The following is a 12,119-nucleotide window of genomic DNA, read 5'->3' as shown; positions in this document are numbered from 1 at the left end:
ATATGGAAGATATAGAAAGTAGCAAAATAGGTGGTGACACCTTGCAAAATGCTCATATTACAGAGGAGGAAGTGCTGCATGTCTTGAAATGCATAAAAGTGGTGTACTCTAGAACTCTGGGAAGCTAGAAGATTGTTGGGCCTCTTACTGAGATATTTGTATCATAGATAAGTCACAAGTGAGGTGCCAGAAGATTGGCGGTTGGCTAATGTGGTGCCACTGTTTAAGAAGGGTGGTAAAGACAAGCCAAGGAACTATAGAGCATTGAACCTGACCTCGGTGATGGGCAAGTTGTTAGAGGGAATCCTGAGGGACAGAGTGTACATGTATTTGGAAAGGCAAGGACTGATTAGGAATAGTCAATATGGCTTTGTGCGTGGGAAGTCATGCCCCCCAACTCAATTGTGTTTTTTGTTACTTCTTCAAAAAGAGGATTGATGAGTGCAGAGCGATAGATGTGATCTGTATGGACTTCAGTAAGGCATTCGACAAGGTTCCCCATGGGAGACTGGTTAGCAAGGTTAGATCGAGTCATAGAGATGTACAGCATGGAAACAGACCCTTTGGTCCAACCCGTCCATGTCAACCAGATATCCCAACCCAATCTAGTCCCACCTGCCAGCATCCGTCCCATATCCCTCCAAACCCTTCCTGTTAAGAGGCATTTGGATGGGTATATGAAATGTTGCAATTGTACCAGCCTCCACCACAATCTCTGGCAGCTCATTCCATATACGTACCACCCGCTGCGTGAATACAGTGAGAACTAGCCATTTGGATACGGAACTGGTTCAAACGTAGAAAACAGAGGGTGGTGGTGGAGGGTTGTTTTTTTCAGAATGGAGGCCAGTGACCAATGGAGTGCCATAAGGATTGGTGCTGAGTCCTCTACTTTTTGTCATGTACATAAATGATTTGGATGTGAACGTAAGAGGTACAATTAATAAGTTTGCAGATGACACCAAAATTGGAGGTGTAGTGGTCAAGTGAAGGATCTTGAGCAGATAAGCCAATGCGCTGAGAAGTGGCAGATGGAATTTAATTCCAATAAATGCGAAGTGCTGCACTTTTGGGAAAGCAAATCTTAGGACTAATACACTTAACAGTAAGGTGCTAGAGTGTTGCTGAACAAAGAGACCTTGGAATAGATAGGATAGTGAAGAAGGTGTTTGGTATGCTTTATTGGTCCGAATATTTAGTACAGGAGTTAGGAAGTCATGTTTTGGCTGTACAGGATATTAGTTAATGTCCTGTACAACCACACCATGCTGTAGCATCCAGGAACTATGAGAAGCCAAGGGAAAGCACCTTTACGATGTATTCAAGAACAATAGGTATCCAATAAGCACAATCACCTCATTCTTAAACAACAACCCTAAGCAAGGAGACACAACATGCACAGAGACTCTAGCCACACTACCATATATTAAAGACACCTTTGAGATGATGACCAGACTACTCTGGCCCCTTGGCATCGTGGTAGCTCACAAACCTACCAACAAACTGAAACAACCCTGTACCAACGACCAGCAGAATGAACACCTGATACAAAATATCCTGCAAGGACTGCAACAAACATTATGTTGGACAGGCAGGCAGGTAACTAGCCACCAGGATACACAAGCACCAATTAGCTGCCATACGATATGACAAATTATCACTAGTATCCTTACAGACAAAGTGGGAGACCAGTTCGACTGGGACAATACATATGTCCATCCGTTCATCCTGGGATGGGCTAATCAAAGAAACTCATGAGAATTCCTTGAGGCCTGGCATTCTAACCAGAACTCCATCAGCAAACACATTGATTTGGCCCCCATTTATCAACACTTCATGGAGGCTCAATGATATTACCTAGCATGGTGAAGAATCGTCTGAGAACAAATCTACCAGCTCAGAGAGCAAACTTACAATCAGTCACTAAAGAATTTTGGTAATTGGAAATGATAAACTTGATAAATGATAAATCATTAGTTTTTAAACCCAAACACAGTTGTAATATATAATTAATGCTCATAAATAAAGTCAGAAGTCATGAGATGCCAGGTGGTTGTCCAACAGATGTGTTTTAAAGCTTTTGGAGAGCTGCACCTTTGTCAGGTGAAGTATGGCAAAAGAGCAGCATTTCGAAAGCTTGTGATATCAAAAAAAATCTGTTGGTCTATCTGTTTGTCCAGTCATGGAATTTATCCTAAAATTGAGGACAATTGTGTTAATCAATTGTGCACTGGTTGTAAGTGGAGTGAATTCTGCAGTTAATGCCAGCTATCAACTTAGATATATGCATACCAATGATAATCTGATGACTTTGAAAATAATCAAAACTGGGTGTGATAGTTCGTCGAAAAGAGAAGGATCCAAAGTGGAATTAGACAAAACCACAACTGTAGTTTAGTTATTTTAAGTTCACGTTGTGATCTGTTAAGATTCTGATAATTCTGGACTTGTCAAATCCTATGGTAAAATGATGCTTGATTGCTGAAGTTTAATATTTGCAATTGATTACCGTGGTGGATCATTACTAAAAATAATCACAGAAGACTGTTGCTCTTCTTTAATGCAAGTTTGTTTGGCAAAAGACATTAAACTGTTATCATTAGAAATGTTTTCTTCTTGTTCAGACCACAATAACCATTTTGCAAGTAGGCACGCGTGTCTGAGACCAGTTCTTTAGTGCATTTTCACCATGCGTTCCCTCCCGTTAGTTACTTCAAATGTTACAATCGCTTCTGTACACTTACATCTGTATCCGAAGATCACGGCATGCATTATTGACTTTCAGATAATCTTTTGGGAAAAATCGAAAGTTGGGGAGGTTGGAAGGAGTGGCACGGCATATGAATCCTCGCTGCTAGTTTCTGTCTGGTGGTCAAATCATCCAATTCAGTTGTGTTTAAAAACAAAGCCTCAGGGCAAAGACTACATTTTACTTTCACTTGATATATTACATTTTAACTAAACCTCAAATGACTCATTCCCATTCGATATTGCCACCTTTTCCTTGTCATTGTTGTTTAACAGCAGTGTAGTTGGCTGACAGGTTTTGTAAATGGTCGATTGGTTTTTTTTCCAAACAATCTTTTCCATTTTTGATAGAAATTAAAACCACCTAGGCTATTTCCATTGGCTCTTGTTTTAAATAAATTTAAATTTATCCCAGCTTCAATTAAATTTCCCATTGTGTGCATGCACTTGCAAATTTTTCAAGTAATTTTATCAATCTCCTTTTCAGAAACAATTATGTCTAGGCTTCATGATTTTATATTCAAGACGTAAGTGATTGCAGTCAGTTCACAGTTCTCATATGTGCTTGAACCTGTACAAAATATGAAAACAAAAATGATTGCGGCTCTGAAAGAAACCAAATAATTGATTATCGCAAGGGTGCCAAACCAAGGATCTGGTATAAATATCCTGCCACCTATGCCAATTGTTGTAGTTATTCTCACACAAATCACAAAAGGCTACAACTTGTAGGTTAATTTTGTGTTTGTTCAAACAATCTCAGTTTTAGACTGGCTAAACAGACTTTTATCTAATATTCTGTTCCAGCTCTGTTCCACCTCTGACTGATCTCTGTCTGCTGTTTGTGGCCCACATCCATCCAATCTTGATCTAACCAATCCAATATGTACAGAAATTCATTGATATTTATATGCATCCATTGTTATTTGATTCTTGTGCAAAGACTAGAACAGAAAATTTGTCTTATTGTTGTTGTAACCCCTTTTTATGAAATCTTATTTAATTTCCATTATATTATGTTCTTATTAGAATTACAACCTGCATGATTAAAAGCCAACAATCATAACACTATGTTTTTCCAAAGTGTCTCCTCCATTATTCGTTTATGTGGAACTGCCCTCTGTAGATTCCGTGCACATTTATTTAATTCTAGCCTTAATTACTTCTGTAATTACTTACCTGCCTTCTCTTGCCAAGTTACAACTTGGGAAAACACCCATGGCTGAACACTTCAACTCCCCCTCCTACTCCGTCAAGGACATGCAGGTCCTGTGCTGCCTCCACTGCCAAACCATTACCACCCAATGCCAGGGGACCCTGCAACCACGTGGGATAAATGTGGATTTCAGCAGCTTCCTCATTTCCCCTTCCCCCACATTATTCCAGTCCCAAGCCTCCAACTCAGCACCACCCTCTGGACCCGCCCATCACTCCCCACTCTGACCTATCACCTTCTCCCTCATCTTCATCCACCTATTGCTTTCTCAGTTACCTTCCCCCAAACCCCATGTCCTCCCATTTATCTCTCAGCCCCAACCCACAAGCCTCATGCCTGATGAACGGTTTATGCCCAAAATGTCGATTCTCCTGCTCCTCAGATGCTGTCTGACCTGCTGTGCTTTTCCAGCACTACACACTCGACTCTGAGCTCCAGCATCTGCAGTCCTCACTTTCTCTTAGTTACCACTGGTGTGCCTGGATCATCCATCTTTGACTGCCTCCCATTTCATAATGATATGCTCTGCCTTGGTGACATCAACAGAAGCGCATGTGCTTTCATACAAATGCTGACAACATTCAGCTCCACTCATCATCGTGTCTTTTGACATCTCAACTGTCTACTGGTAAATGATTAGACTGCATGGCCAATATCTGGTGCTGGAGGAACAGAAATATCTCCTGATTAAGTTTTGAAAGGCACAAAGCTATTGCCTTTAGTCCTGGTACCTCATCATTATATCTCTCCCTGGCATCTACCTGACATTGAACCAAGCTGTTCACAATCTTGATATCATATTTGATCCTGAGATGAGCTTTTGAGCACATATGCAAGATATTACAAAGATGACCAGTTTCTGCCTCAGTTATAAGACCCAACTTTGCCTGACTACGGTAATTTTTAGAGTTAGAATTAGCCTTTATTGTCTGTCTAGTCGAAGAGTGTGGTGCTAGAAAAACACAGCCGATCAGGCAGCATCTGAGGAGCAGGAGAGTCAATGTTTCGAGCATATGCCAATGTCCTGAAGGGCCATGTTGCTGTCTGTGTTCAGGTGACTGACATCAGTGGGGGCAGAAGTGGCTGTAGAGGCAGCAACAATGGGGTCGGAAGTGACATGCTAGGTATACTTCATCTTGGTTTCGGCAGTTGGTGGATCTTGCAGTGGTTACGGAGGCAGCATAGTCAGCAGTGACTGCAGTTTGTGGGGTGATGGGTGCAGGAGTGATGTCATCATCACTGGAGCAGCCACATAGCTAATAGCACCCAAATGGTTTCAGGGCCAGAGGAAGCTTCTGGAATGGCTGAGAAATCTCGAGTTCAGAGGTAAGGATATGAAAGTTCCTTGATGTCTGATATAATGGAGAGAAAAAAACATTTGTTAAGGGTGTGAATTCTTCTAAGGATGAAGAATAACAGAGGTTCTTTGCACGTCTGGGAGAGTGTGGCCCTGAGCTAGGGCAGGGATGACTGCAGAGAGTGTAGGTGGCAGTGCATGGCTGCAAGCATGGAGTGGAGAATCCAGAGGGAGAGTCATTTCTGGAGGCTTTGGATTTGCTGTAGGTACTGGTTGTCCTGGTCAGGTCTGAATGTAGTCCAGAGTCCATGCAGCATTGGTCCATTCCGCAGGCAGGCGCTGTTGAAGATGTGGCTGTGGTAGCGAGTCTGCTTCAGGATGTGGCTGAAGAGCTTCAGTGCAGATGAAATGACCTTGGCAGGTGGGGGAGTGAGAGAGAGAGAAACTCACTGAGATCCTCGTAAAGGGAGGAGGAGCATTTGTTCAAGGTAGGCATGCTTGGAAGAGGCTTCGCAGTAAGGTTACAATCAATCATATAAAGTTGAGGACTACAGGTGCTGGAGATCAGAGTCAAAAAGTGTGGTGCTGGAAAAGCACAGCCAGACAGGCAGCATCCAAGTTTCCTGATGAAGAGCTTATGCCCGAAACGTCGACCCTCCTGCTCCCTGGATGCTGCCTGACTGGCTGTGCAATTCCAGCACTGCACTCTTCAACTCTACAACTTTAATTACTTTAATTATCTTAGAAAATAGAGAAATAAAAGGTACAGTATTGTAGAAATAAAAGTTCAGAACTGTGGTCTTCCAATCCAGCCCACACTGGCACCTAGCCTCCAGTCTGCACTGGTGCCTGACTCCAGGCCGTGCCAGGCTTCACCTTGAGGATCTTGGGGCTGAGGGATCACTTCAGACGCTGAGTTGAAGATTCCCGTATCATGACAGGAGGACACCATGCCATGAGGCCTTCTGGGGAAGCGATTGTGCCAGGCTGGAAGGTTGCCACACCATGCCGGGAGGCTGCTGTGCCAAGCCGGGAAGTCACAATGCCATGTCACAATGCCGCTACGGAAGGCCAGGAGTTGTTGGAGGCTGAGAGTCATCTGAGGCCAGGAGAGAAGAAGAGAAAAAACACTAATAGGAAAAGAACAGGAAGAATGTGTGGAGCGGATGAGTTCCGACTGGAGTGTCTTTCTTTACCACCATCTAGGACCATGGAAGTTCTCTGTTACATCTATGCACTCCTGGCTGGTTTCTGATACTACATGCTCTGTGAGCTTTAAATAATCCAAAACATTGCTATTAGATTAGGTTACTTACAGTGTGGAAACAGGCCCTTCAGCCCAACAAGTCCACACTGACCCGCTGAAGCATAACCCACCCAGACCCATTCCCCTATATTTACCCCTTCACCTAACACTACGGGCAATTTAGCATGGCCAATTCGCCTAACCTGCACATTTTTGGATTGCAGACACGGGGAGAATGTGCAAACTCCACACAGTCAGTCACCTGAGGCAGGAATTGAACTCGGGTCTCTGGCGCTGTGAGGCAACAGTGCTAACTGCTGTGCCACCGTGCCGCCCATGCTAGGTATATCCTTACTGTCTGACAGTTTTTATGGATCCTAATATCTCTTATGCAGTTCAGAACCAAATTTTATAATTTTCTTGTGACATGTTTTTGGACATTTTATAATGTTAAAGGTACTACTTAAATACAAGTTATTGTTCTGATTATTTGAGCAAGGCATGGATATTTGTAAGTACATCAGGGAGGACTCATCTGCTCCCCTTCAGGTGTAATGTGTTCTTTTCTGTTCACCTCAGCTGCACACAGGATCTTGGTTTAATGTCTTATCCTCAATATGAGAAGCTCCCCTTGAATGTGTTTTAGTGTCAGTCTAGATTTTATGCTGCTCTCCAAAATGGATCTTGAACCTACAATCTTTTGACTCAGACAGAAGTGATCCCCCCAATTAAAATTCAACTCCTCAGCTAGACACATTTCACATTCCAAGTGGTGTAAGTGACTGCACATTTTTTATATAACCAGAAACTGGAAAACAAAGTTATTCATGTGAACATTTTATTTAACATTATTAGTCACTAGCTTTCAGTCGCAAATTAATAATAATGTGAATCCCTGTCTGAACAGAATACATGATGAATTATGTTGACAGATTGTTTTGTGCATTAATCTTCCATATTAGGTCCTACCTTGCCAAATTCTTTAGAAGAAATACATATCAGTAAACAAAATGGCAGTGAATGAGTTAAAAGACTTAAGTCAAAAGGTTTATTAACCTTTTGTACGTTCATCAATTAGATATTACAATTTAAAATTAAAACTTAACAAAACTGAACTGGAAATTCTGGTTAAGTTAATCATAATGAAAGAAGTAGCTATATAGGTGAGCAATTGATTGCAGCTCATGCTTTGTATTCAACAATGACTAATCATATACTCTATATGTTTCAGACACATGCATGCCAAAAGGTTCTCATAAAATCCCATAGCATTATTGCAAGTAGATTGGGTCTCTTTTACAGACTACATTCAGTTGTCTTTGATATAAGACATAAACTGTGGATGTTGGTAATCTGAAACAAAAATAGAAATTGCTGCAGAAACTCAGCAAATCTAGCAGCATCTGTGAAGAGTTAGCAGAGTTACCAATTTGGGTGCAGTGACATCCTGTGATCCTTTTTCAGAACTCATAGTAGCAAGGCCAACTTGCCTAGCTACTGCTAATTCTGAAGAAGGGTCACTGGACCCAGAATGTTAGCTCTACTTTCTCTTCACAGATGCTGCCAGACTCTGAGTTTCTACAGAAATTACTGTTTTAATTTTTGGTATACTGTTTGGTCTCTGTGTGAAACAACTGAAAGACATCAAAATACAGAAAGTGTTCTGTTCTGAACTCTTGATGGTGCAACAAGGCTTCAGAATGTCCAAGCTTTTTACTAACGACTACAAAAAGACAATAGCATTGCAGTTTAATTCAGGGCTGGGTCTAAACCCAGGTCCTTAGGTAAAATAACATGCCTTTTTCCCATTAAATAAAGTACAATCTTACTTCTGATTAAATTTGAGTTCAGAATTCTGGGTGCACTGAGTAATATAATAAAGTGACCGTGAATTTAACTTCAATCCTGGCATACTTCACACTGAAAATCTTTCAATCTAATGTAAATATTTCCCCCTTACATTAAATCAATAAGATAATTTCACAGTCAGGATTGAATGTCAGTCAATTAATTTTAAATCTGTGGGTTCCATTTCAGTGATTGTAACTAAAAGGTATTGAGCAACTTTAGTTTCATAACAGAAACAGCATATATACAGACAGTACACAGAGTCAGTATTTAATGTTTTACATGATATATGTCAGTATAGGGGATGTCCATCAAGTTTTCCATGGTAGCATTTACAATCAAGAATAATAATCTAAATTGAATATTATAAGTGATCCTAGATGATTTTGCCTCTTGTGGTTTCACAGCAGTCTAAATACTTAAAAGGAATCTTATCTAACCAATGGCAAGTCAAACTAATGTTTAAATACCTGATACAGTATTTCATTCATTATTATGTACAATACAGTATACAACTTGGCAATACAGCAGAGGTTAAATCGCTTAACAAAATAAACAATGACACAACAGATACTAAACTGAAATATTTAAATTCCAAAATTATAAATGCAACATTAATAATGTCATATTTACATTGTAAAGATTGAGTTTTTTTGGTGGAAGAAAGCTTAGTCATCATCACATTCAGATCTGATGATGATACACTTAAAATGTGTCTGTGGTGGACCATCATGAACATGAACATGTATGTCACCATGTGATTTATGAAGCTCAAGGATAGACTGGATTGTACTGGACATAATTCCAGATGTGTTGTGTGCACTAACTCCATCTGTTCCCTTGTGGATCTGTGATATAAGTGGAAGATTTCTTACTTGCAGCTTATTAGGCAAATTATTGCTCTGTGGTTCTTCCTTGATTTGTTTATACATGCTGCTGGAACTCAGAGTATCTTCTAAGTGAGAGTTTCCAGTCACATGTCCACCGTTGTCGTAACAAGACACATTAGGCTTTACTGTAGCATTTAGGCTGGAATTCTGAATGGATCGAGTTTGAATATGAGCAATATATTCTCTTCCATCAGACAATTCAGAACAATTGTTAATATTCTGAAGATTTCTATTTCCTGATAATTGAGGAATCTCCATTGGAGGAACACGAATCTCCACAAGTTCCTCAATTGAAGCTTCATTTGGGCTATGACCAGTGAAATTATTATCATTTGTTAGGGAGTCCATTTGTTTCACAAGTTTTGCCATAGCTCGCAGGGTGCTTTTACCAATTCTCATGTTTCGATACCATAATGAATAAGATGGATTGTACATGTAGTTTGGGGCAATATAGAAAGGAGATTCTGAGTTTTGCATATCAGGAGGGCGTTGATTGGAATACATTTTGTATGCCTTTATTGGATCGCGTTCTGGGTTAGGATTTGTATACATGCGTAGCCTAAATGCATCTATACCATGAACATCAACCCCAGTAATAGATCTTTGCCTTTCCCAATACTCAAGATACTCCAAGCCTGACGAATCTACATGTAATTTAACATCTCCCCATTTTAAATCATATTGCTCCTTGGGACTTAAACCAAAATATATGCTGATATTGAAGAATAGCATGTGAATTAATGCAGCAGGGTCCTGTAGACCAATAGCTCCACACTCATACAACTTATTTAATTCCTCCTCTGTTGGTGCTTCCGTACGATTTGGTCGATTACCTTTGCCTTCTTCCTTAAGCTGCTTTTGCTTTGCCTTCAGAGAATCTTTTGTTTTTTTGAACTGGTTTCCAGTTCCTTGAAAGATAGAATGGCCATACTTGTGACGTCGCAACCACCGGTCAATACTACCCAAAATTCCTCGGAGTGAACTGGGTTCAAATTCGTCCCCATTCTTTTTACGTACAGAGACAATAAAATCTGCCAAGATGCAATCAAGTTTGTCAAGTTTTATTTCATAAATTTGTCTGGTCTCTCCAATGGAACTGAGGTATGAATTCAGTAGCCTCACGTCCACAAGGGTCTTCCTCAGAGTATTTTGATTTTCAGGTACTGAGAGATTTTGGCATCTATCTTCTCCAGTGACTGTCACAGATGTACTTGTAGAAGGTTGTTCAAGAGTCATTGTTCCCATTTCCCTCCCTTTCAGTATAATTTTGTATCTGTGCTCTAGTTTTTGTTTTGGAAATGTCTGAGAGGTTTAAAAGCCACAGCTGCCAAGCTACAGCTTCCAAACCGACGACCTTGTAACTTGCCTCCCACCAACGTCACCGAAAGCAGGTTACCAGTCAGGTGACCTCGCTCTGGGGCAGCGGCCAATAGAAGACGCCGCCCGCGCGGCATCCTGGGAGCAGGCCAATAGGCCGCTCGTTGTCCTGACGTCAATGGATGCAAATTACACCGTCACGTGGGAGACAAGATGGCGGCCAGCGTAAGAAAGTATGATGAGTCTGAGCTGCTCCACAATCAACCTGTGACTTCCCACAACAAAACTACACTTACAGTCCCATAGATTCTCAGCGAGTAGTAAGAGTTGGTCTAACCTGCAATTAGATTTTTAAAAAATGTCATTCTTTTGTAACACAGAAAGCTAATTAGCCCATTTTGTTTGTGCTGGCTCTCTCCAAGAGCTCATTAACTTGTCCCACACTAATCCCTGCTCCCGCTCGGCGTTTTATTTCAAATTTCCGATTCTTATTAAATGTGCCTTTAACATCCAATATTGAAAGTGTCGTTCAGGTGGTGTATTCCAGATTCTAACCATTTACTATTTAATTTGTTTTCGTCGTACTGTTGTTGAATCTTTTGCTATTCTCTACATTAATGCCAGTGGTAACTGATTTTCTCGATGAAATCTACTTTGTTTAGACACGTTGTGATTTTGAGCGTCTCTGTCAAATCTCTCAAAATCTTCATGAAGAACAGTTCGGCTTTATCAATTTAACTGAATTCCTTTTTTTTCTGGAATAATTATTGTGATCTTTCTTCACTTCTGTAATCATCTGTAAATGTCCTGAATTGGACACAATTAACTGAATTTTCAAGGATTAAATGAATATGCCAAATCAGGACATTGCCCAACCAGTCCTGTTTAAAAGCTGAAAATGTGTTGCTGGAAAAGCGCAGCAGGTCAGGCAGCATCCAAGGAACAGGAGATTCAACGTTTCGGACATAAGCCCTTCTTCAGGGCTTATGCCCGAAACGTCGAATCTCCTGTTCCTTGGATGCTGCCTGACCTGCTGCCCTTTTCCAGCAACACATTTTCAGCTCTGATCCCCAGCATCTGCAGACCTCACTTTCTCCTCAATCCTGTTTAAAAGGCATCTTCAATTTGGCTGGGACTGGACTGCCTCTGCAGGTGAGTTCAAACCAACAATTAAGGTAGGTAGGTGTTGAGGTTGGCAGGCTATAACACCTCTTCAGTTTACCAGTTTTAATGACAAAGATCAGGCCTTCACACTGCCCATGTGCATCCTCATAATGCCATTGCACCTTCATAACTCCATGTCCTCTCATTCCCTGAGTTACTTACACGACCTCATAATCCTCCTTGCACTTCGTGCAACATCCATAACATTCACCCAATACACACTTTGGAAACTTAATTTTTTTAACCATTTCAAAAAACATATTGTACATTTTCTACTATTAAATGAAGCATTTGAAAGTCAATTTTGAAAATGTAAATTCCCTCTAGTGGTCAGTCTGTTGTAAAATCAAACATATCACTAACCCATGAAAGTCACATTATCTTTTAATAAAT

Source organism: Hemiscyllium ocellatum, chromosome 16 (assembly GCF_020745735.1).
Source record: "Hemiscyllium ocellatum isolate sHemOce1 chromosome 16, sHemOce1.pat.X.cur, whole genome shotgun sequence".
Classification (NCBI taxonomy): Eukaryota; Metazoa; Chordata; class Chondrichthyes; order Orectolobiformes; family Hemiscylliidae; genus Hemiscyllium; species Hemiscyllium ocellatum.
The sequence above is the reverse complement of the archived record's forward strand: the minus strand, read 5'-3'. Positions refer to the sequence as shown.